Source organism: Ceratotherium simum, chromosome 8, assembly GCF_057802395.1.
Source record: "Ceratotherium simum simum isolate JZ-2026a chromosome 8, ASM5780239v1, whole genome shotgun sequence".
NCBI classification, from domain to species: Eukaryota; Metazoa; Chordata; class Mammalia; order Perissodactyla; family Rhinocerotidae; genus Ceratotherium; species Ceratotherium simum.
This window is the reverse complement of record NC_141907.1, coordinates 25,678,260-25,698,279: the sequence shown is the minus strand read 5'-3', so window position 1 is coordinate 25,698,279 and position 20,020 is coordinate 25,678,260.

Here is a 20,020-nt window from a genome sequence, read left to right as displayed (position 1 = left end):
ATTATCTGTGTGGATGTTGCGGACACCAAGAATGATTACCAATATAGAGGTAAGAGAGAGTGAGCCAATAATAAAACCTTTGATACATTAGGGGGACTGACCACAAGGACATTGGGTGGAAGCATGTACTTCAGAGGAGCTGCTTTTTGAAGGTTGATGTAGGGGTACAAGATACTGTAAGGCAGCAAAAAGAACCACTACATGAGGAGGCTGAAAGAGAAGCCCTGCCCTTGGAGATTTTCCGTGTTTCTGTAACAACAGCAAGAGTTTGAGAATTTTCAGGAAAGAGAGTGATTATACAGAGACAACAAAACCTTCTCTGGATAATGGAATTTGTTAGAAGGGAATCTCACAGAGACCATGAGGAAACAACAGAAAGGCTGAACCACCAGGCTTCGGGTTTAGAGGGGAATCAAGGCCCAACAAAGATCCTGCCACAGAAACCACGTACTTAGGTCTCACATGGAGTTATCCCCACTGGATAATCTCCACTTCTCTCCTGGTCTCTTGACTCCACCAGAGCTATGGTGATCTAACTAACATTGACTCTTAGTCACTCAAAGGTCCTGTTGGGAACATCTGAACAGATGCTCTTGAGGTAATTACTTTGCAGAGACTGTTACATGTCCAACAAAATTTTTCTCCTTTTCCTCTTGGACACAATATTTCCCAGGCTACCTAAGTAATATGTGGTCATGTCCTTGAGTTCTGGCTAATGGAATGTGGATGGGGACAGAAGTGACTTTTACCACTTCCACTCTCAGCTCATAAATTCCTCACATGTGACCTCTATTCTCTTGCTTCTCTCCTCCTGTTTGTAAAGTGTCAATGCACAAGACAGCTTGTGCAGCCACATGTTAAGGATGACAGAGCTTCTGTCATCCAGTCTTTGAATGACTTTATGTCAGAGTCCCAAATCAAAAGACAACCTTTTATGCACAGTCAGTGGTTTTACAAGCAGTTCTGGCACCTCTTTATTGGAATGGTTATGAGGAATGCCAACACGAGTTCCCACTAACTTGCCCTATTACAGGAACTTTTACTGAGGGCTGACTACCTACCGGGCACCATGGTTAGTGTTTTATAAATTTTATCTCATTTAATCTCTTCTAATGTACCATTTTCAGAGAAAGTATAAAAAATGACGGTGAGAAGAAGCCAATCTTATATTTGTATTACAAGTTTTTGACCTCTGATAGAGGTACCTGGTGTGGTTTGGGATTTTAATAAATGGAATTTTATTATGGATCAAGGAAATCTCAATTTCATAATTTTCCTTTTTAAATACAGTTTCCTGGAGGAAGAACAACACACAAAAGAGTGATGAGAAGTGCAAAATACAAGTACAACTTTTTATTAACTGGATAGTACCTCTTTCCACATGCAGGTCACTTTGGCAAAGCTCTTAATAGGCCCCAAGTCTCTTACTGACTTTATCAGCCATGTGGAAGCAGAAAGCAGAATAATGCTATACCCATGTGTTGGAAAGTTTAATGCAATATTGCACCAACCAATACTAAATGTGGCTGATTTACTGTCCTGAAATTTTGCAAAATCTGTCTCTCTTGGATTGTAGCAAGCAAGACAGAGGGGTGGGCAGAAGAAGAGCTTTCGCTCTCTTTTAAAAGAGAGCTTTTCAAAAGAGCTCCATTTCCAACACTGACTCTCTGAAATTAACCTCTCTTTTACAACTCCTTTCTTTTACCTTAGCTACTACTCTCTAATTACAACCCAACTTGTTCATTATCATTGTGACTTGTGGCCCCTTGACCTACTCCTTATTTTCCTAGGCCAGTATTTTTCAAGATGCAATTAGAGCGATATTTCTCAATACCTGATTCAGAGCTCCTGTGTCAGAATCACCTGGGGTATTCATTAAAATGCAACAACCTGAATGCACCTTATTCCCACTGAATTAGCAAATCCACGGTGGGGCCAGGGAAATTTGATCAAGCACCACAGGTTAGGTTGATATCTTGAATGAAACATGAGAATGTGAGACTCAAAACCTCAGGCCGTTTCAGGCTATGACCTGTATTATGCCTCACTCTGCCTCTAGATTATACAAATGAGAAGCCTTTTAAAGAATGCATTCACAACAGTTTAGAATCCCATGATTCTTGCTAATTGACAGCCTTGGAAAGTCCCTATTTTCTGTCTCTGCTACCCTCTCCCAAGTTACCTGGTATTGCTAGAAATTCTGCTAGTTGAATTGATTACAAATATTTGCTTTTCAACCTTGGCAAGTCTCTTCATGCTCTCTGTCAATTTCCTACTACCTGTCTCTCACAATCCCCAAAAGTCTCTCCCAAACTTTCTCCATCCTTACCTCAAACTTTAATGTCTATCTTGAATGTTCTTATTCTTATCCTGCAAAATCAGTTACTAATAGAACTGTATGAAAACGTTGGCCTTCCTCTGCAGCTCAAAGTATCTTTGCTCTGGGCCTTCTTTTGGTTTACTCAGAAATCTGAGAAACAAATTCCCTTCTTTCTTGCCAAAGCCACCTCTTCTTTTTTTTTCTTCCCCCTTGGTTATCCTTCCCTTTTGATGGACACCTCAGTCCCTCTTACTTGTCCCTTCCCCATCTTTCATGGCCCATTGAGTTTCCATACCCTAAAGAAATTTTTTTTGGTCATTCCTTATAAATACATCTCTTTCAAGCTAGTACACTATATTTCTTCCTTCACCAAAGAGTGAAATAGAGTAGTTTGCCCTCATTATCTCACTTTTTTTCCTTCACTTGCTTTTAAAACTTTGCACACCTTATCAGAGAGAAATTGCTCTCCTGAAGGAGATAATGGTCTCCTGATTGTGATATTCAATGGCAGTTTTCATTCTTCAAATTCTTTGTAGTATTTGATACTACTGCAGCTCCTTCCTTCTTCAAACTCTTTAGTCCTTTGATCCCATTTAACGTGACATGTTCCTGGTCCTTCTCTGTCAACTTTCTATTTCTTCTTTACTACGTTCCTCCTCATCCCAAATGTAAACGTTCCTAACAGGTCTGTCGTCAGCTTTCAGGCTGTCATGGAGGGGAAAAAACCAGTAGGAAAACAGCAATTCTTAAGTGTTAGGTGCTCTGATGGGAATGAGCAGAGGATGCTGTGTGTGCTCATAGCAGAATCATGTCCCCGAGCCTTTAGAGAGTTCTTTAGCTGAACTTCAGTGATGAACAGGAGCTAGAAACGTTAAAGGCAGGGAAGGCCTTCCAGCAGAGGGAACCAAAATGAAAGCACCATAAAGTAAGAAGATCAGATCAATGCCTTTTAAATATTTTGGTTAAGTTTTACTCTTTCAAAGAAATACACTCTCTTGAATCTTTTGTCAAAATGAGCTTCTTTTGATAAAAGAAGAGGAAAGAAAAGAAGGAGGAGGAGGAGGAAGAGAAGGAAGAGGGGAAGAAAATCACAAAACCAATCCTGAACTGCTTGCTCCAAAAAGCTGTGGAAATAGTTCGAGGTAAGTCAAAGTTCCAGCACATGTTTTCATTCACTTTCTAGGTAGGACCAAATCTCAACAAACAGTATTTTTTCTCTTGTTTTATTTCATAGCATAGATATTAAGAGGTTTAAATTCTACCTATCAAAGTAAACCAACTTTTTTCCCCCTCATGGCATGAGAACATATAAAAAAATAAATTTCCAAAAACCTTCTCAGAGGTATTATTAGGTAGGTGTTTATTTGCTATTGAAATGGCAAGCAGCGAGTTCTCCAAATCCTTTATTCTTTTTTATCTAGGGTAAAATAAATGGAAAACATCACCATTGACGGAAAAATGTTTTGGCAGACTCTTAGTTCTCACCTCTCTGTCAGCATTTTAATACAACTCAGACTGAGTTCAAGAGGGTCACTTTTTAATAAATGTAGGAACATGTAAAGGCTTTTATAAATAAAACTAAGCCATTCTGCCTTTTGTCAGTTTGCTTATGTTGTACAGACCGTTCTTTTCCCTTCCTGTACTGATCACATTATTTTCTTTTATTTTTCTAAGCCCTGACCTCACAACATACTAATGGATCAAGCTCATTTCACACCATGTAATACCTTGCACTATTTAAGTGTTTACAAAGGCATTGCCTTAAAATAGAACAGAAGGAGAGGAAAGTGCAAAAGACCAATTCTGTTCCCTAATGTCATTAATGGAAAGATTTATTGTCACTGAAAGGAGTGTATTGCTGACAATAGCTTTGGTGAAGCCACATCTGTTTATCCTAATGCTTAAGGAGCGGGATATGTGACAGGGAATGAGAATATGCCATTTGATTTGCAGCTATTACCTGACTTCAAAGACAATGGGTAGGTGCATAAATAAAGACAAACCATTATTACAGTGCAGCAACTGGACCTCATTTCAAAAAACTGAAGCCCAGGTTTAAGCAGACTGCAGGATTACTGCACCACAGCCACAGTAAACAATATGTTAATACATTCTCTTAATGTCAGGATTTCTCATTTTCAAATAAAATTGCTTTTAAAAAAATTTTAGAGATAACTTTTAAATGTCACTTTTACTGTGAATTTCCTTTTATCATTTTATGAAAATCAAATCAGATAATGTCTCCTCTCTCAAGCAACTTTTACTTTTCTTTCTAAATCATTTGTTGGTGCATAATATAACAATATATTTAAAAATCACTCCATTTTAACAAACATGTAATACTTTTTGGTGGGGGCAGATGTATAAGGCTTCTGAATGTTGATTGAGATGAAAAAAAGTTTAAGTTTTGGTTTTAACAGAAGATCTGATGATTTCAAGAAAAAATATGGAGTCTTAGGGAAATTATAAAATTCTAAGTGCAACACAAGTTTGAAGATAAGTTCTAATTCTGAGAATCAACAATTGCTAAAGCCAGCATTTGTCACTCACTAATTCCAAACTGAAATTAGCCAGGACCTATGAATATGTCTTAATGGTAGAGTGCTGTAGGAGTAATACAGATAGCAAATTTATAAAATAATACCCTTTAATCAGTTTATTCACATGCAATCATTTGCATTCCTCAAATAACTGTTACACATTTTTAGAACAAAAATAATAATAATTCTAGGCATTTTGGTTAAACAACAAAATTAAACTATAGAGAATACAAGTCCATTTATGAAATTATTTCTTTTAGTCTATTTCCATAGTGACAGTGGACAGACCAGGCTCAAACAGCAAATTGTCTTTCATTAAATAGTTGTCATGTGCCAGGCACTATGTTAGATGGTATATGGGATACATGGTTGATAAGACATGGCCACTCAGAAGAAGATCATTTATCTAAGATAAGAAAAACAGAAATTCAAACAAGCACCTTCAGCAAAGGTAATGTGTGCTCTGAGAAGGCTAAACTGCTTGGGAGCAGAACAGAGAGCACTTAATTCTGTCCAGAAGGGTTGAAGGAATTCCAGGCCTGAGAGGATGAGTAATTTACAAGTCACTGAAGAGACCAGAGAGAATTCAAAACAGAGATAATATCCAGAATGAAGGTATAGGCATGATATTGCATGCCATATTCTAGAAAATCATGAGCCACTATTGTGAAAAGTGGTTACAGTGTATGGAAGATGAGGAGGTGACATGCTTGTAAATAAATCCAGAAGTGTAAAAATTTCACCTTAAACTATTAATGTGTATTTTGAGGAATCCGAGTTAGATGTAAGGTTAGTTGGAAACAACGTACACATATGCTTTGCATTACCTATAGCTGATCAGAAAGAGACATTAAATATAAAGGAACCCAGCCATTTGTGACAACATGGATGGACATTGAGGGTATAATGCAAAGTGAAATAAGTCAGAGGGAGAAGGTCAAATACCGTATGATTTCCTTCATTAAGTAGTAGATAGTGACAACAATGGACGGATACATAGGGACAGAGATTGGATTGGTGGTTGCCAGAGGGGAGGGGGGAGGGAGGAGGGTGAAAGGGATAATTCGGTGCATGTGTGTGGTGATGGGTTGTAATTAGTATTTTGGTGGTGAACATGATGTGGTCCATGCAGAAATAGAAGTACAATGATGTACACCTGAAATTTTTACAATGTTATAAACCAATGTTACTGCAATAAACAAAAAATTTAAAAAAAAAAAAATAAATAAATAAATAAAAAAAATAAAGGAACCAACATAAGTTTGTATCTGTTTCCTAACATGTAGTAAGTACTAATGTGCACATCATTCGTTAACTGCTTTGATCCTCTCTACTATCTCAAAAAGTTTTATTTCCTCCATTTCACAGATGAGGAAACTGAGTCTTAGAGATGTAGGATTAGTATCCAGGACTGTTGGAGTCTGATAACAGACTGACAGCAAAGGCAAAATGACACAAAGACTAGTGATTAGGAGCACAAACTCAGGAGCTAGACCACTTAGGGCCAAAACTCAGCACCCACACAGATAAGATTCGTGAATTGGGACAAGTGTTGAACACGTCTATGACTCAGTTTCCTCTTCTATAAACGGAAATAATAGTAGAACCTATTGCATAGGGTTGTATGTGGTACTACATGCAAAACATTTAGAATAACGTCTGGCACTTTGTGCTATGTAAAGGTTTGTTGCTGTATTGTTACCATCGCCATTATTATGAGGGAAAGAACAGGACTGGGATGTAGAAGACGACAAACTACCTCCTCAAAGAAAATTAAGATTTGAAGGTGAATATCTCCTCCCAATCGAAAATACGACTCCTGAAAATGGCAAAGAAACTACTTTAGCCTGTATACGTGTCATCCCGCAAACTTCAAAATTCTGCACCATTATATCCCCATTTTGCAGAGACATTTGAAATTTACAGAAGTCAAGTAACTTGCTCAAGTTTCCACAGTTATAACAGTAACAAAATTGGAATCAAATAGCGGCTGCTTCCCTTTAACATCTGTACAGTTGCTACCATTCTACCAGCCTCTGTCTATTTGAGAGGATCCTACGGCTGCAGAGGCCAGAAACAGGGGGCCAGGAAAGACTTCACAAAGGAGGTCGCATGTAAATTAAGTTTTAAAGGGTGAATCAGAACTGAAAATGTAAAGAGTTTGTCAGGGAGAGGCTCCAAATAAAAAGCACATTCTGGGAACAGAAAGCTCAATTTTGTGGGTGACGCTCATGATGCTTTTGAGGAAGCACAGGAGGTCAGCAGATGCCAAACCCAGCAGGGCTTTATGTATCAGTCCATGGTTTTGATTTTTTTTATTTCTCAGAGCTCTGGAGAATCATTAAAGCTTTTTGAGCTGGAGAATGGCATAATCAGATTTGGATTTGTAAGAGCTCGCTCTGGAGGTCCTACAGAAAGGGTTAGACTATAGACAGGGAGATTGGTTAGGAATCAATTTAGTTTGAAAGAGTGAGTGTGCAGAAATATTTGGGTCTAAAAGCTTCTTAGTTTTCCCACGTTCAGTGCCACTCTCAGGTCCTTCATGATCTGGCACCCTCATGCTGTCATGCAGGAATGGCCACTGTGCCCTAGCTAGAGCTACTTTTCTGAACAAATGATAATTTATTTCCTTTTCAAAAATAGTTTCCTTACTTAGCTCAACTTGCTTGTATCACTCTTCACTGCTTAATGGGATACCACTTTCAGTTTACAATTTTGCATTTTAGAAGAAACACTTTCTAGACTATTCCTCAATCAGAAATATTCTTCCTAAAGTTAGAAGTTAAAAGCATCAAATTACAGTTTTAATAATTAAAAAAACAACCACATGAAGGGTTCCTCATACTTCTGAAGGATCTCACACTTGAACTTGGACATATTTGCCAAAAAAGGCACGGAAATACACTGTCAGGATTTTAAGAGAAAATGTTCATCAAACAACTTTAAATTTATGTTATTTCTCAATAGTGGATCATACTGTCTGTAGTTGGATTAATGATCTTACATATTTTCTAATGAGGTCAACTGCATCATTTTATGTCATTTTTAATTTACTGTCAAATGTTCATGGATTCAATGTAAACATTTCAATTGACTAAAATTTTAGGGCTTTGATATTTATTTATGTATATAATGTGTACCAGAAAACAAAAAATAGAAGTATTCCAGGCCTCTTTTCAAAGCCTGGGGGGCCTTCCCTATACATTCATTCCACATCCAGGTATTAAACGCCACACATTATTTCTAAGTTCTAAAGATACTGTCATTAATTTATTCACCAAATTTAGTGTGTGCCAGTGTTTAATCACTGAGGACACAGAGACATGGCACCTGCCTTCACATAGCTCACAGTCTAATGCTGTGTTTTCCACACTGTGGTCACAAACCATTGCTGGGTTATGAAATTGATTGAGATCATATAACGACTAATGTATTCCAAAAATTGAAATACAGTAAAATAGAGTAGAAAATATCAAAGTGCCTAAAAGAAAGTAAGGGTAGTATTATTTCTTGATAATATAATTTCAGTATATGTGGGGGGGGGGTGCACTGGTTTAAATACTAAAATATATCTTTTCCTGAGCATCATGATCTTAAAAAATGTTTGTAAAGCACTTATCTAAATTAATGGATTCATTGATAATATATATATATATAATTCTATCCTTAAAGGAGCTTGGAACTTAGTAGAGAAAAAAGACGTAAACAGAAAAATTATAATCTAGAGTGATGCATGAAGCTGTAGCAGCATGTATGAAGAGTAGAGGAGGAATAGAACTTGGCTCAATCTCTTTGTGCCAGGAAAGAATCTGACCCTATTTGTTTTTGTTTTGGGTTTTTTTTTTCTTTTTTCTTTTTTTTGTCTTAAAAAAGAAAAGCCATGAGACTTTTTGACTTAATACTCAATCTTGTGACTACAAATGTCTATTATGCCCTAACTTTTGGAAGAAGAAACTACCTACCTTTTCTGCTTTGAGGATGTTCTCATACATTTCAGCCTGCATTCCACTAAGGGTGATATTTGGATGCAATTGTCTTTGCCAGCAATGTAACCCAACAGAAGAAATTTCAGAAGGCAGGTATCTCATGCACCCACTGAGAGTCTCCCCCTCCAAGCTGATCATTGTTTCTGGTCAAACATCTTTAGTTCTACCACCTCTAGAGATCCCACTGCTCCCTTTGCTATCTTGACCTTCACAAATTTCAGGGTTTCAAGTTGTTTCTAAATTATCACTTAAATGATTTAAGTGTGGTTTAATTATTGCTGAGTTAATGCAAGCATAGACTCCTTTATCTGTACTAGGCACTAGGTTAAGCACCAAGTGATGACCAAAATACATAGGGCCCTTGACCTCAAGGAATTTACCCCCTAGTAGCTAATAATACTTTAAACACATAATATTACATGTAAATATATAACTATGTGCTATGGTATGAAATATAGAAGGCTAAGAAAGAATATTTCCAGGAAGACTAAATTTAAATTTGGAGTGGAATTCAGAGAGGAGCTCACTGAACCCATCACCTTTGGCTGAAATTGAAAGACGCTTTAGGAGCAAATGTAGGGGTGGGAGATGGAGGGAGGGGTGAGGGGGAAGGCATTGCTGGTAGAGGAAAGGACATCTGTGAAATATACACAAAGCCCCTGAGGCAGAAACTAGTGCATTTCAGGAGCTGAAAAACTGGCCATAGGGGAGCAAGCAAGAGATTGAGGAGAATAACAACACAATACATGACTGGAGATATAGAAAAATAGGAATTAGGCTGTGCAGGGGCTTTTGTATATGTTCAAGTTTTGGGATTTTTATTCTAAGAGCAGTGAGAAGTCATTGAAGAGCTTTCAGCACCCAAGTTTGTGGAAACAAATACAAAATATGAGATGAACCTAATATCTTTTCTTTACAGGAACTCATTGCGTAGACATTGTTTGGCTTATGATGACTATGCCCAGTCATGAATTTATAGGTCCTCTTAGTTAAAAATGCATGAGACCTCATGCATACATAAAATTTATGAAGACATTATTTAAAGAGATTATTTTATGTCTCCCATAAACAGTAATAGCACAATTTGTAGTAAAGTAAATGGTATTCAATTGAGAATACTGTATTTGTTTGGTTTCTTTATACTCATTGGTTCACTGATTACTATCACAAGATGATATATTGAAGGTGTCTTCCTTATCATTTTCTTATTGTTTTTTCCTACTCAAGGTGGTTTCTAGATACCAAAGTGCACAACCACAGAAAACAATCTTACTTCATTATCATCTCACATTTACTTTTTCTGGTTTCCTTAAAAGTGATTTCCCTAAAATTCTCTACAAAGTAAGTTTTAATGTTTTTCAACTTTCATATGATCTCTTCACAACTAATATGAGCAAACACTAATTTTATCAAAATTAATGAAAAATGGAAAACTCACTGAAACAGGAAGGGTCCAATAGTAAAACCAAAACCTCCCAAGTGCGCTTATCTCTGTAAGGTAATTTGAGAAAAACAGTAGGCAAAGGACAGAAGACTGGAAGGTTGCATGGTACCCAAATTATAGATGAACAAATGTTTCACAAAACAATACTTAAACAACTCATAAATCACAGATGTAAAGATATCGAAGTGCATCGTTATATAGCCTAATTTATTAATTTCCCTCAAAGTAGTCTCTAATGTCTTTCAGAGACTGGGTTTGGCATTAGAGTTAAAAAACAAAACTTGTGGATATATAGTAATAATTCTGCTTGAGGAAACATATTTTATTACCTTATGTTCATTTTTGAGATATTTATAGAAGTTTTAAAAGAGAAGAATATTATCTGTGATTTCAAATTCTCAACTATAGAGGAATATATTCAAATCCTTCCACTAAGTCACCACCTCTTTCTTTTACATATAGCTGTATTGTAAAGAAATGTGAATTGGAAACATGTTTCTAAAGGCTAGGTTTAGGTTGCCCTTTGTGGATCTCAATTTCAGATATGCGGTTGCCGCATTTGTGAGCAGCAATAAAAGCCACAGCGTTACAGTGTCTAGAGAAAAGAATTTTGGCTTCTCTAGTGCTCCCCCATGATGGCAGCTTTAAACCCAAATTGACATTTAACAGAGACCACTGAGAGGCTGGAAAAGACCATGCTCCGAAACTGTCCTCATAAATAAAGGGTAAGTATGTGAATATTGTGATGCTGAAATCCGTATTAAACTCTATTACACAAAGATGACCTGATCCTAAAATTTATCAGATTAAAAATGTGCTCCAGAGCTCATGAAAAGCCTTATAGCCACAGCAACATTTGCTTTCTCTTGCCTTCTCTCTTTCTCCTTTGAACACACTCAAAAAAGCCTTGCATCGGGGCTGGCTTGGTGGCGTAGTGGTTAAGTTCTCGTGCTCTGCTTTGGCGGCCCGGCTGTCAGACCTACACACCGCTCATCAAGCCATGCTATGGCGGCATTCCACATACAAAATACAGGAAGATGGGCACAGATGTTAGATCAGAGCCAATCTTCCTCCGCAAAAAGAGGAAGATTGGCAACAGATGTTAGCTAAGGGTCAATCTTCCTCACAAAAAAAAAAAAAAAAAAGCCTTGCTTCTTCATGGCCATCATCCACAGGGAGGAATCTTTTCTTCTCCCTATAAAGTGGACTGAAAGTAGAGGTACTTTTTGTTTTTTCAAAAGAAAAATATATATAAATATATATATAAAATATATATGTCCATATTTATGTATTGATATATGTCTATATTTGCTTTTTTATTTGTTTCTATTTAAAAACATTATAGAGGCACTCATAAAGTTCTAGAAAGAACATTGTACTGAGAGGCTGGAGATTGGTTTTTAAGCCTAGCTATATCGCAAGCTAATTTCATGACTTTGACTTCAGCAAGCCATTTAATTAAAACGTAACAAGGTGGTGTTAGGGCTGAGTTGGTCTTGTTTCCTTGAAATTGACTATTGTGCTCCACAGTTATGAATAAACGGCATTCGGTGTCCGGCATACCAACTGCAAAGAGAACAATTGTTATTGGAGTTTATACATTCCCCTAACTATGTCGCTCCTCTTGACATAAGCAAGAGGAATGCTTGGAGACAGGAGGTCATATTGTGGGGGAAAGCAGGCTTGTTTTGTACAGAAAGGCCATTCTGTTTCCTTACCTTCCTATAGAGGAGATGAAGTTCTTTCTCTGTACAAAGTCCAGGATCAAGAACTCAAGAAAATAATCAAGTTTAGGGAGTTGCAAATATTTTCCATCTACTGGTGAGGGAGAAGTAATCATATCTCATCTGATGTTGAGCAGTGGAGGAAAATGTCCTGGAAATAATGTACGGACAGAGAAAGCAGAATAGGACCACAACGTTCCACTATAATGAGCAGTTCCTAAGTGATGTGGAAGTTGAATCCTTCATGAGGCCACAGGTCTAAGGGTTGGCATTGGAGAATAACAGGATTAGGGGCTACAACCCTGTCTTAGATAAACACAGCAAGGGAGCAACATGATGGTGACACAGGAATGTGGCACGATACCATTAGTCAAGGCAAAAATCATGAATTTTAAAACTCTAACATTTACCAAGGCTTTATAATGTGCTTAATTCCGCATTTAGTTAATTCATTTAATCTTCACAAAAGAAAAAAACAGAAAACAAAAATCCCCACTGTTTAAATAGGTAGAATCTTACCAATATTTTACAGGTGAAAAAACGGAGGCACAGAGAAATGACATAACTTGTTCGTGGTCACACTGCTAGTAAATGGCAGAGGTGGGGTCTAATTCAGGTGGTCTCTTTCCTGAGATGTGGTCAAATGATGCCAGGTAAAACCAATATTTCTCTTCACTTAAAACCAGCTGAACAATTAGACTGCAGTTGAAAGAAGAAAGGAGAAACATTTTAAGTTGATTTAATTTTGAATTATTTAAGTGAACAGAATAAATGCTTAAAAATGAAAAGTCTGTTTTAATAACTGAGAGTTTTTGAAAAGATATAGAATTGGGATGAGATATTGTCATGCCTGTCTAATTCCTCGTGGGGAAATGAAGACTGAATAGAACATAAGTATGGATGTTCACGGGAAAAAATGAAGCAATTTCGTGTTTCTACTCTCCTAAGTTGATATTCCTCAATAAACTGGTTACAAACAGTTGTCTTGCTTATAAAATGAGGCAGTTTAGAACACAGCTTGTAGAGTTAGCAAGCTAGGTTAGAAATATGGACTTTTTGCACTTTTGCCTTAAAAAATTCAGATTCCTCATTGGTAAAATGAGTACAATAAAACTTATTTATGAATATTGTCATGAAAGCTAGGTGAGATGGGGAGGATAGACTATACTACTTAAAAAATAAGGCCCCATTTCAGTAGCTTAACAGACTAGAATGTTATTTCCTACTCATGTAAAATTCTTGGGTGGGTATTCAGGTTAGGTGAATGGCTCTCCATCATGTGGTTAACAGAGAGCTAGGCTGAGTTCATAAAAAAAGAGAAAGAAAAGAGAGAAGCGCACATGTTTTTGTGGGCAATGCCTACAGTGGAGAATGACTTCTTTTTACACAGAGATCTTAGTCACATGCCTGTAATAACCTACAAGAAATTCTGGGAAATATAATCCATGTGCCTAAGAATGGAAAAAAGATGCTGTAGATAGCTGGTAATTTTTGTTACACATACATAAAATACTTAGTAGAGTATCTGGAACAAATTGCATTCATTCAGCTGCTGCTGCTATCTCTCAAAGCCCTAATGGGTTTTAAATTCTAAGTAAAATGGAAAATTATTTTAATTAAACAATAGATAAAATTTCTTATAAATAGGACTCTTGGAGCATTATGATAAATAAATTTTACTCAAGGATAAGTACACAGATATTGAAGGTAAGATGATAATTATTTCCAGAAAAATAGTAAAGTTTTAACATTATAAAATTCCCCACTCCTAGAAATCATGAAAACAGATATTAAAATTTGAAAACAAGAAACAAACCAAAAGAAAACCTTCATGAGAAAAAAAAAATGTTAGGAAAAATATAGCATCCACTTTCCAATCTCTTGTAAATTTCTGCCTAATGAAATATTGAAGGGGAACAGACCTCCAAAGATATGACATCAACGTACACATTTTCCTTCTAAGAAATGACCTTTCCACAACTCTATTTCTAGTCTCCTCAGGCTGTGGATCTCTAAGGTGTTAACACTGACCTATATCCGTTAGCTTTCTAGGTTTTTGATCTGTTGTGAAAGATCTAACACTATCCAGGTAAATATTTAAAGGAATCAAGGGAAATTCACTTATAGTATTTGGTAAGTAATAGAATAGTGGGATAGACTTCATTATGGTCAGAGATGGGTTATCAGGGGGGAAAAATGAAAATCAGGGGAAAAAATCAATACCAAAAAAAGCTGAGGTAACATAATAGAAGGAAAAGAACATAGTACTTGAGAGAGAGAAATTTTCTGTAGTGTCTCCTTAGAGATTACCATGAAGTTAAACAAAATGTGCACTTAATAATGCTGGAGATAAAAGACTGGTTGACAATATACAGACTGAAATGGAAGGTTGGCTGTCAGAGGTAGGGAGGAAAGTTAAGGAAACTAATAATGCTTTGACAAAAATGTAAATGATATAAGAAACATGATTACGGAGGAAATGCCCAAAATGTACATATGAATTCCTATGTCTCTCACCATGTAATGATCTTTCCCATTTATGGGATAGGGGAAAATAATATCACAAATATTTTCCCAGTGTAAGCTGGGCTTAAAGTTTCTGCACCATATCCTACAAGGCAGGGCCTTCAAACTTTGGTGGCCACCAGCTACAAGGAGAACATCATTTTACACCGTGATCTTGTGCTCACATACTCATACACATCCACATGTGCAGTGACAGAAAGTCTTCTGAAACAATACAATGTATAATGCTTTCTGGTATTTTCTCTTCTCTTCTAATTCATTTAAAATGATACTGATTGAGATTCATTAATTTCATTTCCTGACAACCTAATGGGTCTGACTAAAGGTTTGAAATACACTGTTTAAGATGTCTATGAATTTTCACTGAAAAAAGAATGAATACCGACTCCAGTGCTTGAAGTTTCTTTTTGTTTGTTTCCTGGTGATTCTTCTATATGCACTTAATTTATTTAGGAGAAGGACCGTCCCTTTCTTTAAGCTCTGAGAGGATTCCCCTGGGCAATGCTTAATGGGAATTTACCTAGAAAATGTTATTAAGGAGGAGGGAGGAGGTGAGTAGATTCCTCATCAGCTCAATCTGTATGCTCACTATACCCCAGGGAACTCAACGAACTGAGACTAGTGAAAGCCATAGACCAGACATTCCTACTGAGACAGCAGCAGGCCAGCCGCAGCCTCCTTGCTGATTGCACCTAACAAGAGTGAGCAACGCCAGGTCAGGTCTCCAGACGTTTTAATAATTACTATTTCTTAGAGTGCTGAAAACAGTATAGTAATCTCATTCAGTACATTTTAAACTGAAGAATACCTCTAAATACTGGACCTTGAAATGAATTTATTATATCATGACAGCATTTTTTTAAAATAAAATTAAAGAGAATAGAACAAAAATAGACTGCTTTGAAGATTTTAAAATGTTATTCATAAAAATTTTTTCATTTATTTAGATGTATGTTTGAGTATACTGTGTATACTCATGCATGATATAAACTATCTTGCTTATAGTGTGTCACTGAGTAAAAACATTGTAAACTGCTTTAAGTTATTTTGTTTTGTCATTGCATATAAGAGTAAGTGAAAGAACTTGTGAATTCTGACTGGTTTCTTTGTATTGGGATCCTAGAATTTCCATTTTATTATGATCAAGATAAAAAATAATAATTCAGGGGGCCGGCCCCGTGGCTTAGCGGTTAAGTGCGTGCGCTCCGCTGCTGGCGGCCCGGGTTCGGATCCCGGGCACGCACCGACGCACCGCTTCTCTGGCCATGCTGAAGCTGCGTCCCACATACGGCAACTAGAGGGGTGTGCAACTATGACATACAACTATCTACCGGGGCTTTGGGGAAAAAAAAAAAAAAAGGAGGAGGATTGGCAATAGATGTTAGCTCAGAGCCAGTCTTCCTCAGCAAAAAGAGGAGGATTAGCATGGATGTTAGCTCAGGGCTGATCTTCCTCACACACACACACAAAAATAATAATAATAATAATAATTCAATTTAACCAATCCGGACAAAATACCCACTAACTTGACTTATCTAACTAGTCTGGCTTCTCCCTTCCCAACAGGCCTTGGGACCTTGACACTTCTTTGAGCCAGCGTTGGAAAATGGAATAATCCTTCTTTAGCAATCCCTCCCAAAATAAGCTGACTTCAGGAAAAACATTCCCAGTCAACTGTCTGATGACCCCTACTGGCCTTCTCACTCCTCTTCACCCCATTCTTTCTAGCTTTGTTTACTCCTCCCTATAAAAGAAAAGCCCTTTCTCTCTTTTTCTGAATTCAACTTTTCTTATTTAGATTCCACAGATAAATGGTGCTATGCAGTATTTATCTTTCTCTGTCAGGTTTATTTCACTTAACATAACGCCCAAAAGGTCCATCTATGTTGTCACAAACAGCAGGGTTTCCTTCTTTCTCATGGCTGAATAATATTCCATCATATATATATACACCATGTTTTCTTTATCCATTTATCCATTAATAGACACTTAAGTTGTTTCCATATCTTGGCTATTGTGAGTAATGCTGCAATGAACATGGGAGTGCAGATATCTCTTTGAGATCTTGTTTTCATTTCCTTTGGATATATACCCAGAAGTGGAATTGCTGGATCATATGGCAGTTCTGTTTTTACTTTTTTGAGGAACCTCCATGCTGTTTTCTACATGGTTGCTCCAATTTACATTCCCAACAACAGTGAACAAAGGCTCTCTTTTCTCCACATCCTCACCAACACTTGTTATCTCTTGTCTTTTTGATAGTAGCTGTTCTAACAGGTGTCACGTGCTATCTCATCATGCTTTTGATTTGCATTTCCCTGATGATTAGTGATGTTGAGCACCTTTTAATGTGCTTATTGGTCATTTGCATGTCTTCTTTATAAAAATGTCTGTTCAGTTCCTCTGACTATTTTTCAGTCAAATTGTTTGTTTTTTTGCTTTTGAGTATGTGAGTTCTTTACATATTCAGCTATAATATGAATAAGATCTGAGGATCTAATGTATAACGTGGCAACTATAGATGATAACACTGTATTATATAGTTGAAATTTGCTAAGAGAGTAGAACTTAAATATTCTCACCAAATACTTATATAATATATATAAATATATATAAATAAATATATTTATAAAGAGACAGAGAGAGAGACTAAGACTTTTGCATCCATGTGAAAAAGGATGAATTTTTTTTATAACTAATTCTTTTTAAACTGCAACTGCAAATAACAAAGGAAAAAAAAAAACAAATAAAAGGTAATTTTTTTAGCTTTATTTCCTTTCAAAATAATTTCAATTTTCACTAAGAAGCCATAAAGGACTTAGAAGCAAATTGCATACATTTATTCATGGGCTAAGGAAAGTTTTTCTTTGTACTACACAATGATAGGAAACTCTAGGAAAAGATTAATAGACGTGATACATGAAAAAATATGTATGTATATACCCATGCATGTATACACATGTGTCTTAGTCAGTTTGGACTGATATAACAAATTACTATAGAGTGGGTGACATAAACAACAAGTATTTATTTCTCACAGCTCTAGAGGCTGGAAGTGTAAGATCATGGTGCCAATGTGATTGGGTTTTGGTGAGAGCCCTCTTCAGGGTGGCAGAAAGCTGACTTCTAGCTGTGTCCTCACAAAGTAGAGAAAGAATGAGCTAGTTCTCTGGCCCATTCTTATAAGGACATTAATCCCATTCATGAGGGTGCTACCATCATGACCTAATTACCTCTCAAAGGCCCCACCTCCAAATACCATCACATTAGGAATTAGATTTCAACATATGAATTTTGGGGACCCACAAACATTTGGTCCATATGTACACACATACGTACATTGATATATGTGTGTGCATGTATATAAATATATGAATATATATATATAAGTGGAAACAAATTAAAAGACCAAAAATCTCTGAAAATACTTTGAAACCTATGTTTTCGCAAAGTGCCAATAGCCTTAATTAGTCCCCATATGTGTAAATTGTGTGTGACGCAACTCCAAGTGACAAAATTTGCATTCATAGTGCTTGTAGATTTGTAGGTGTGAATATTGTAGATTTGTACACTTGACCATTTGCTGGTAGATTGCAGGCAGTGAGGTGTCCTAAAGATGGCCTGATTTTTCTAATTGAGACAATGTGCTATTTGGGGGAATGATTGTTGATCCTGCCAGAGGAGAGAATACAGACCAATTCTTACTATGTACAACATTGTTATACTCAATTTTACCTCATTTGCCAGTGGAAATTATACAAACAATATAATGTGCTTCTGTTCGAGGAAATATTTACAAATATCAGGTTCTGCTGTGTCCTGAGTCAAGTGCTCCAGCAACAGCAAGGCCACAGCCCAGCCTGTAAGCATCTCAGAAAGCTGCCTGCCATTTAACATCCTAAATAAAAAGAAAAAAATTATAAAAATGGAAATAAAAATAGCACCTCATCTGATGAAATTGAATTCAATGTCACAGTTACTAAAGTACAGTCATGTGTCACTTAACGACAGGGATACATTCTGAGAAATGTGCTGTTAGGCAATTTCATCGTTGTGTGAACATCATAGAGTGTACTGAAGGGGAACAAAATTTGCCAAACCAAAATGTATCTTGTTAACATGAGGATTATTTTAGGCTGATTATTTTTAAGAAACAAAAGATTTAGAAAGTTTTTCTTATTACCTCCCTCTTAACCGCCTACAAGAATTCAGATTTAAAAAACTGTCTCAGGGGCCGGCCCGGTGGCTTAGCGGTTAAGTGCGCGTGCTCCGCTGCTGGCGGCCCGGGTTCGGATCCCAGGCGCGCACCGACGCACCGCTTCTCCAGCCATGCTGAGGCCGCGTCCCACATACAGCAACTAGAAGGATGTGCAGCTATGACACACAGCTATCTACTGGGGCTTGGGGGGAAAAATAAATAAATAAAATTAAAAAAAAAAAAAACTGTCTCAGAAAGAGAGCTATCACCTTAGCATAACGTGAACTAGGTGATAGACAGGGAGGAACCTAGAAAAGCCTGTTTGTTGGGCTCCTCTCTGTGTTCTGTTTCCGTGTGGCCACTTGTTTTCCAAATATTTGCTTCTTTTCACCTACCTGTGAATTACCTTCCTATACTTAGAAGTCTCTGACTCTCTCTACTCCCAGCATCTTCTTTTGTCTTTAGCTGGGGATGGAGTTTAAGGTGAGGACTTCGCCATTTTGGCCAGTTACTCAGTTTTCCTGGGTTTCTCTCACGTGTATGTGTTACTAGATTTTGTTTGTTTTTCTCCTGTTAATCTGTCTCCAGTCAATTTAATTCTTAGATCAGCCAGAAGAACCTAGAAGGATAGAGGAAAATTTCTTCCTCCTCTACAGTACTTACATAAACCTAGACGGTATAGCCTAACACACAGCTAGGCTATATGGTACCAATCTTATGAGACTATTGTCGTATATGCTGTCTGTCATTGAACGACATGTCGCTATGCAGTGCATGACTGTAATACTAACAAAAGTATGAGATACTATTTTATTGCTATCAAAATGAAAAGTTAAAAAAAATAAATTTCCTAGTATTTTCGTGGAGGCAGGAAATTGCTAATCTCCAATGTCATTAATGCTTGTTAAATTGCTTTTTCTTCTCAAAACAAATTTGGTAATATTTCAAAATTCTTAAAAATATCACCATTTTACTTCTAGAGTTCCACCATAATAAAATAATATTCAGAGATATAAACGAAGGTGTATATACAGCAGTTTTCATCCTACTATCGTTTTTAATAGCAAATACGTAAAAATAAATGATTAAAAATAAGAATATTTACCAAGTGGATTATTTTCAACACATTTCCAAGTTTAAAAAGGAAGGAAAAATATATGAATATGATTCTATATTACATTTTAATTAATATACATAATATATTTAATTTATGTAATAAATTATATAATCTATAACCTATATAATCTCTTATCTGTTAGACCTAAAATGTTATATATTATAT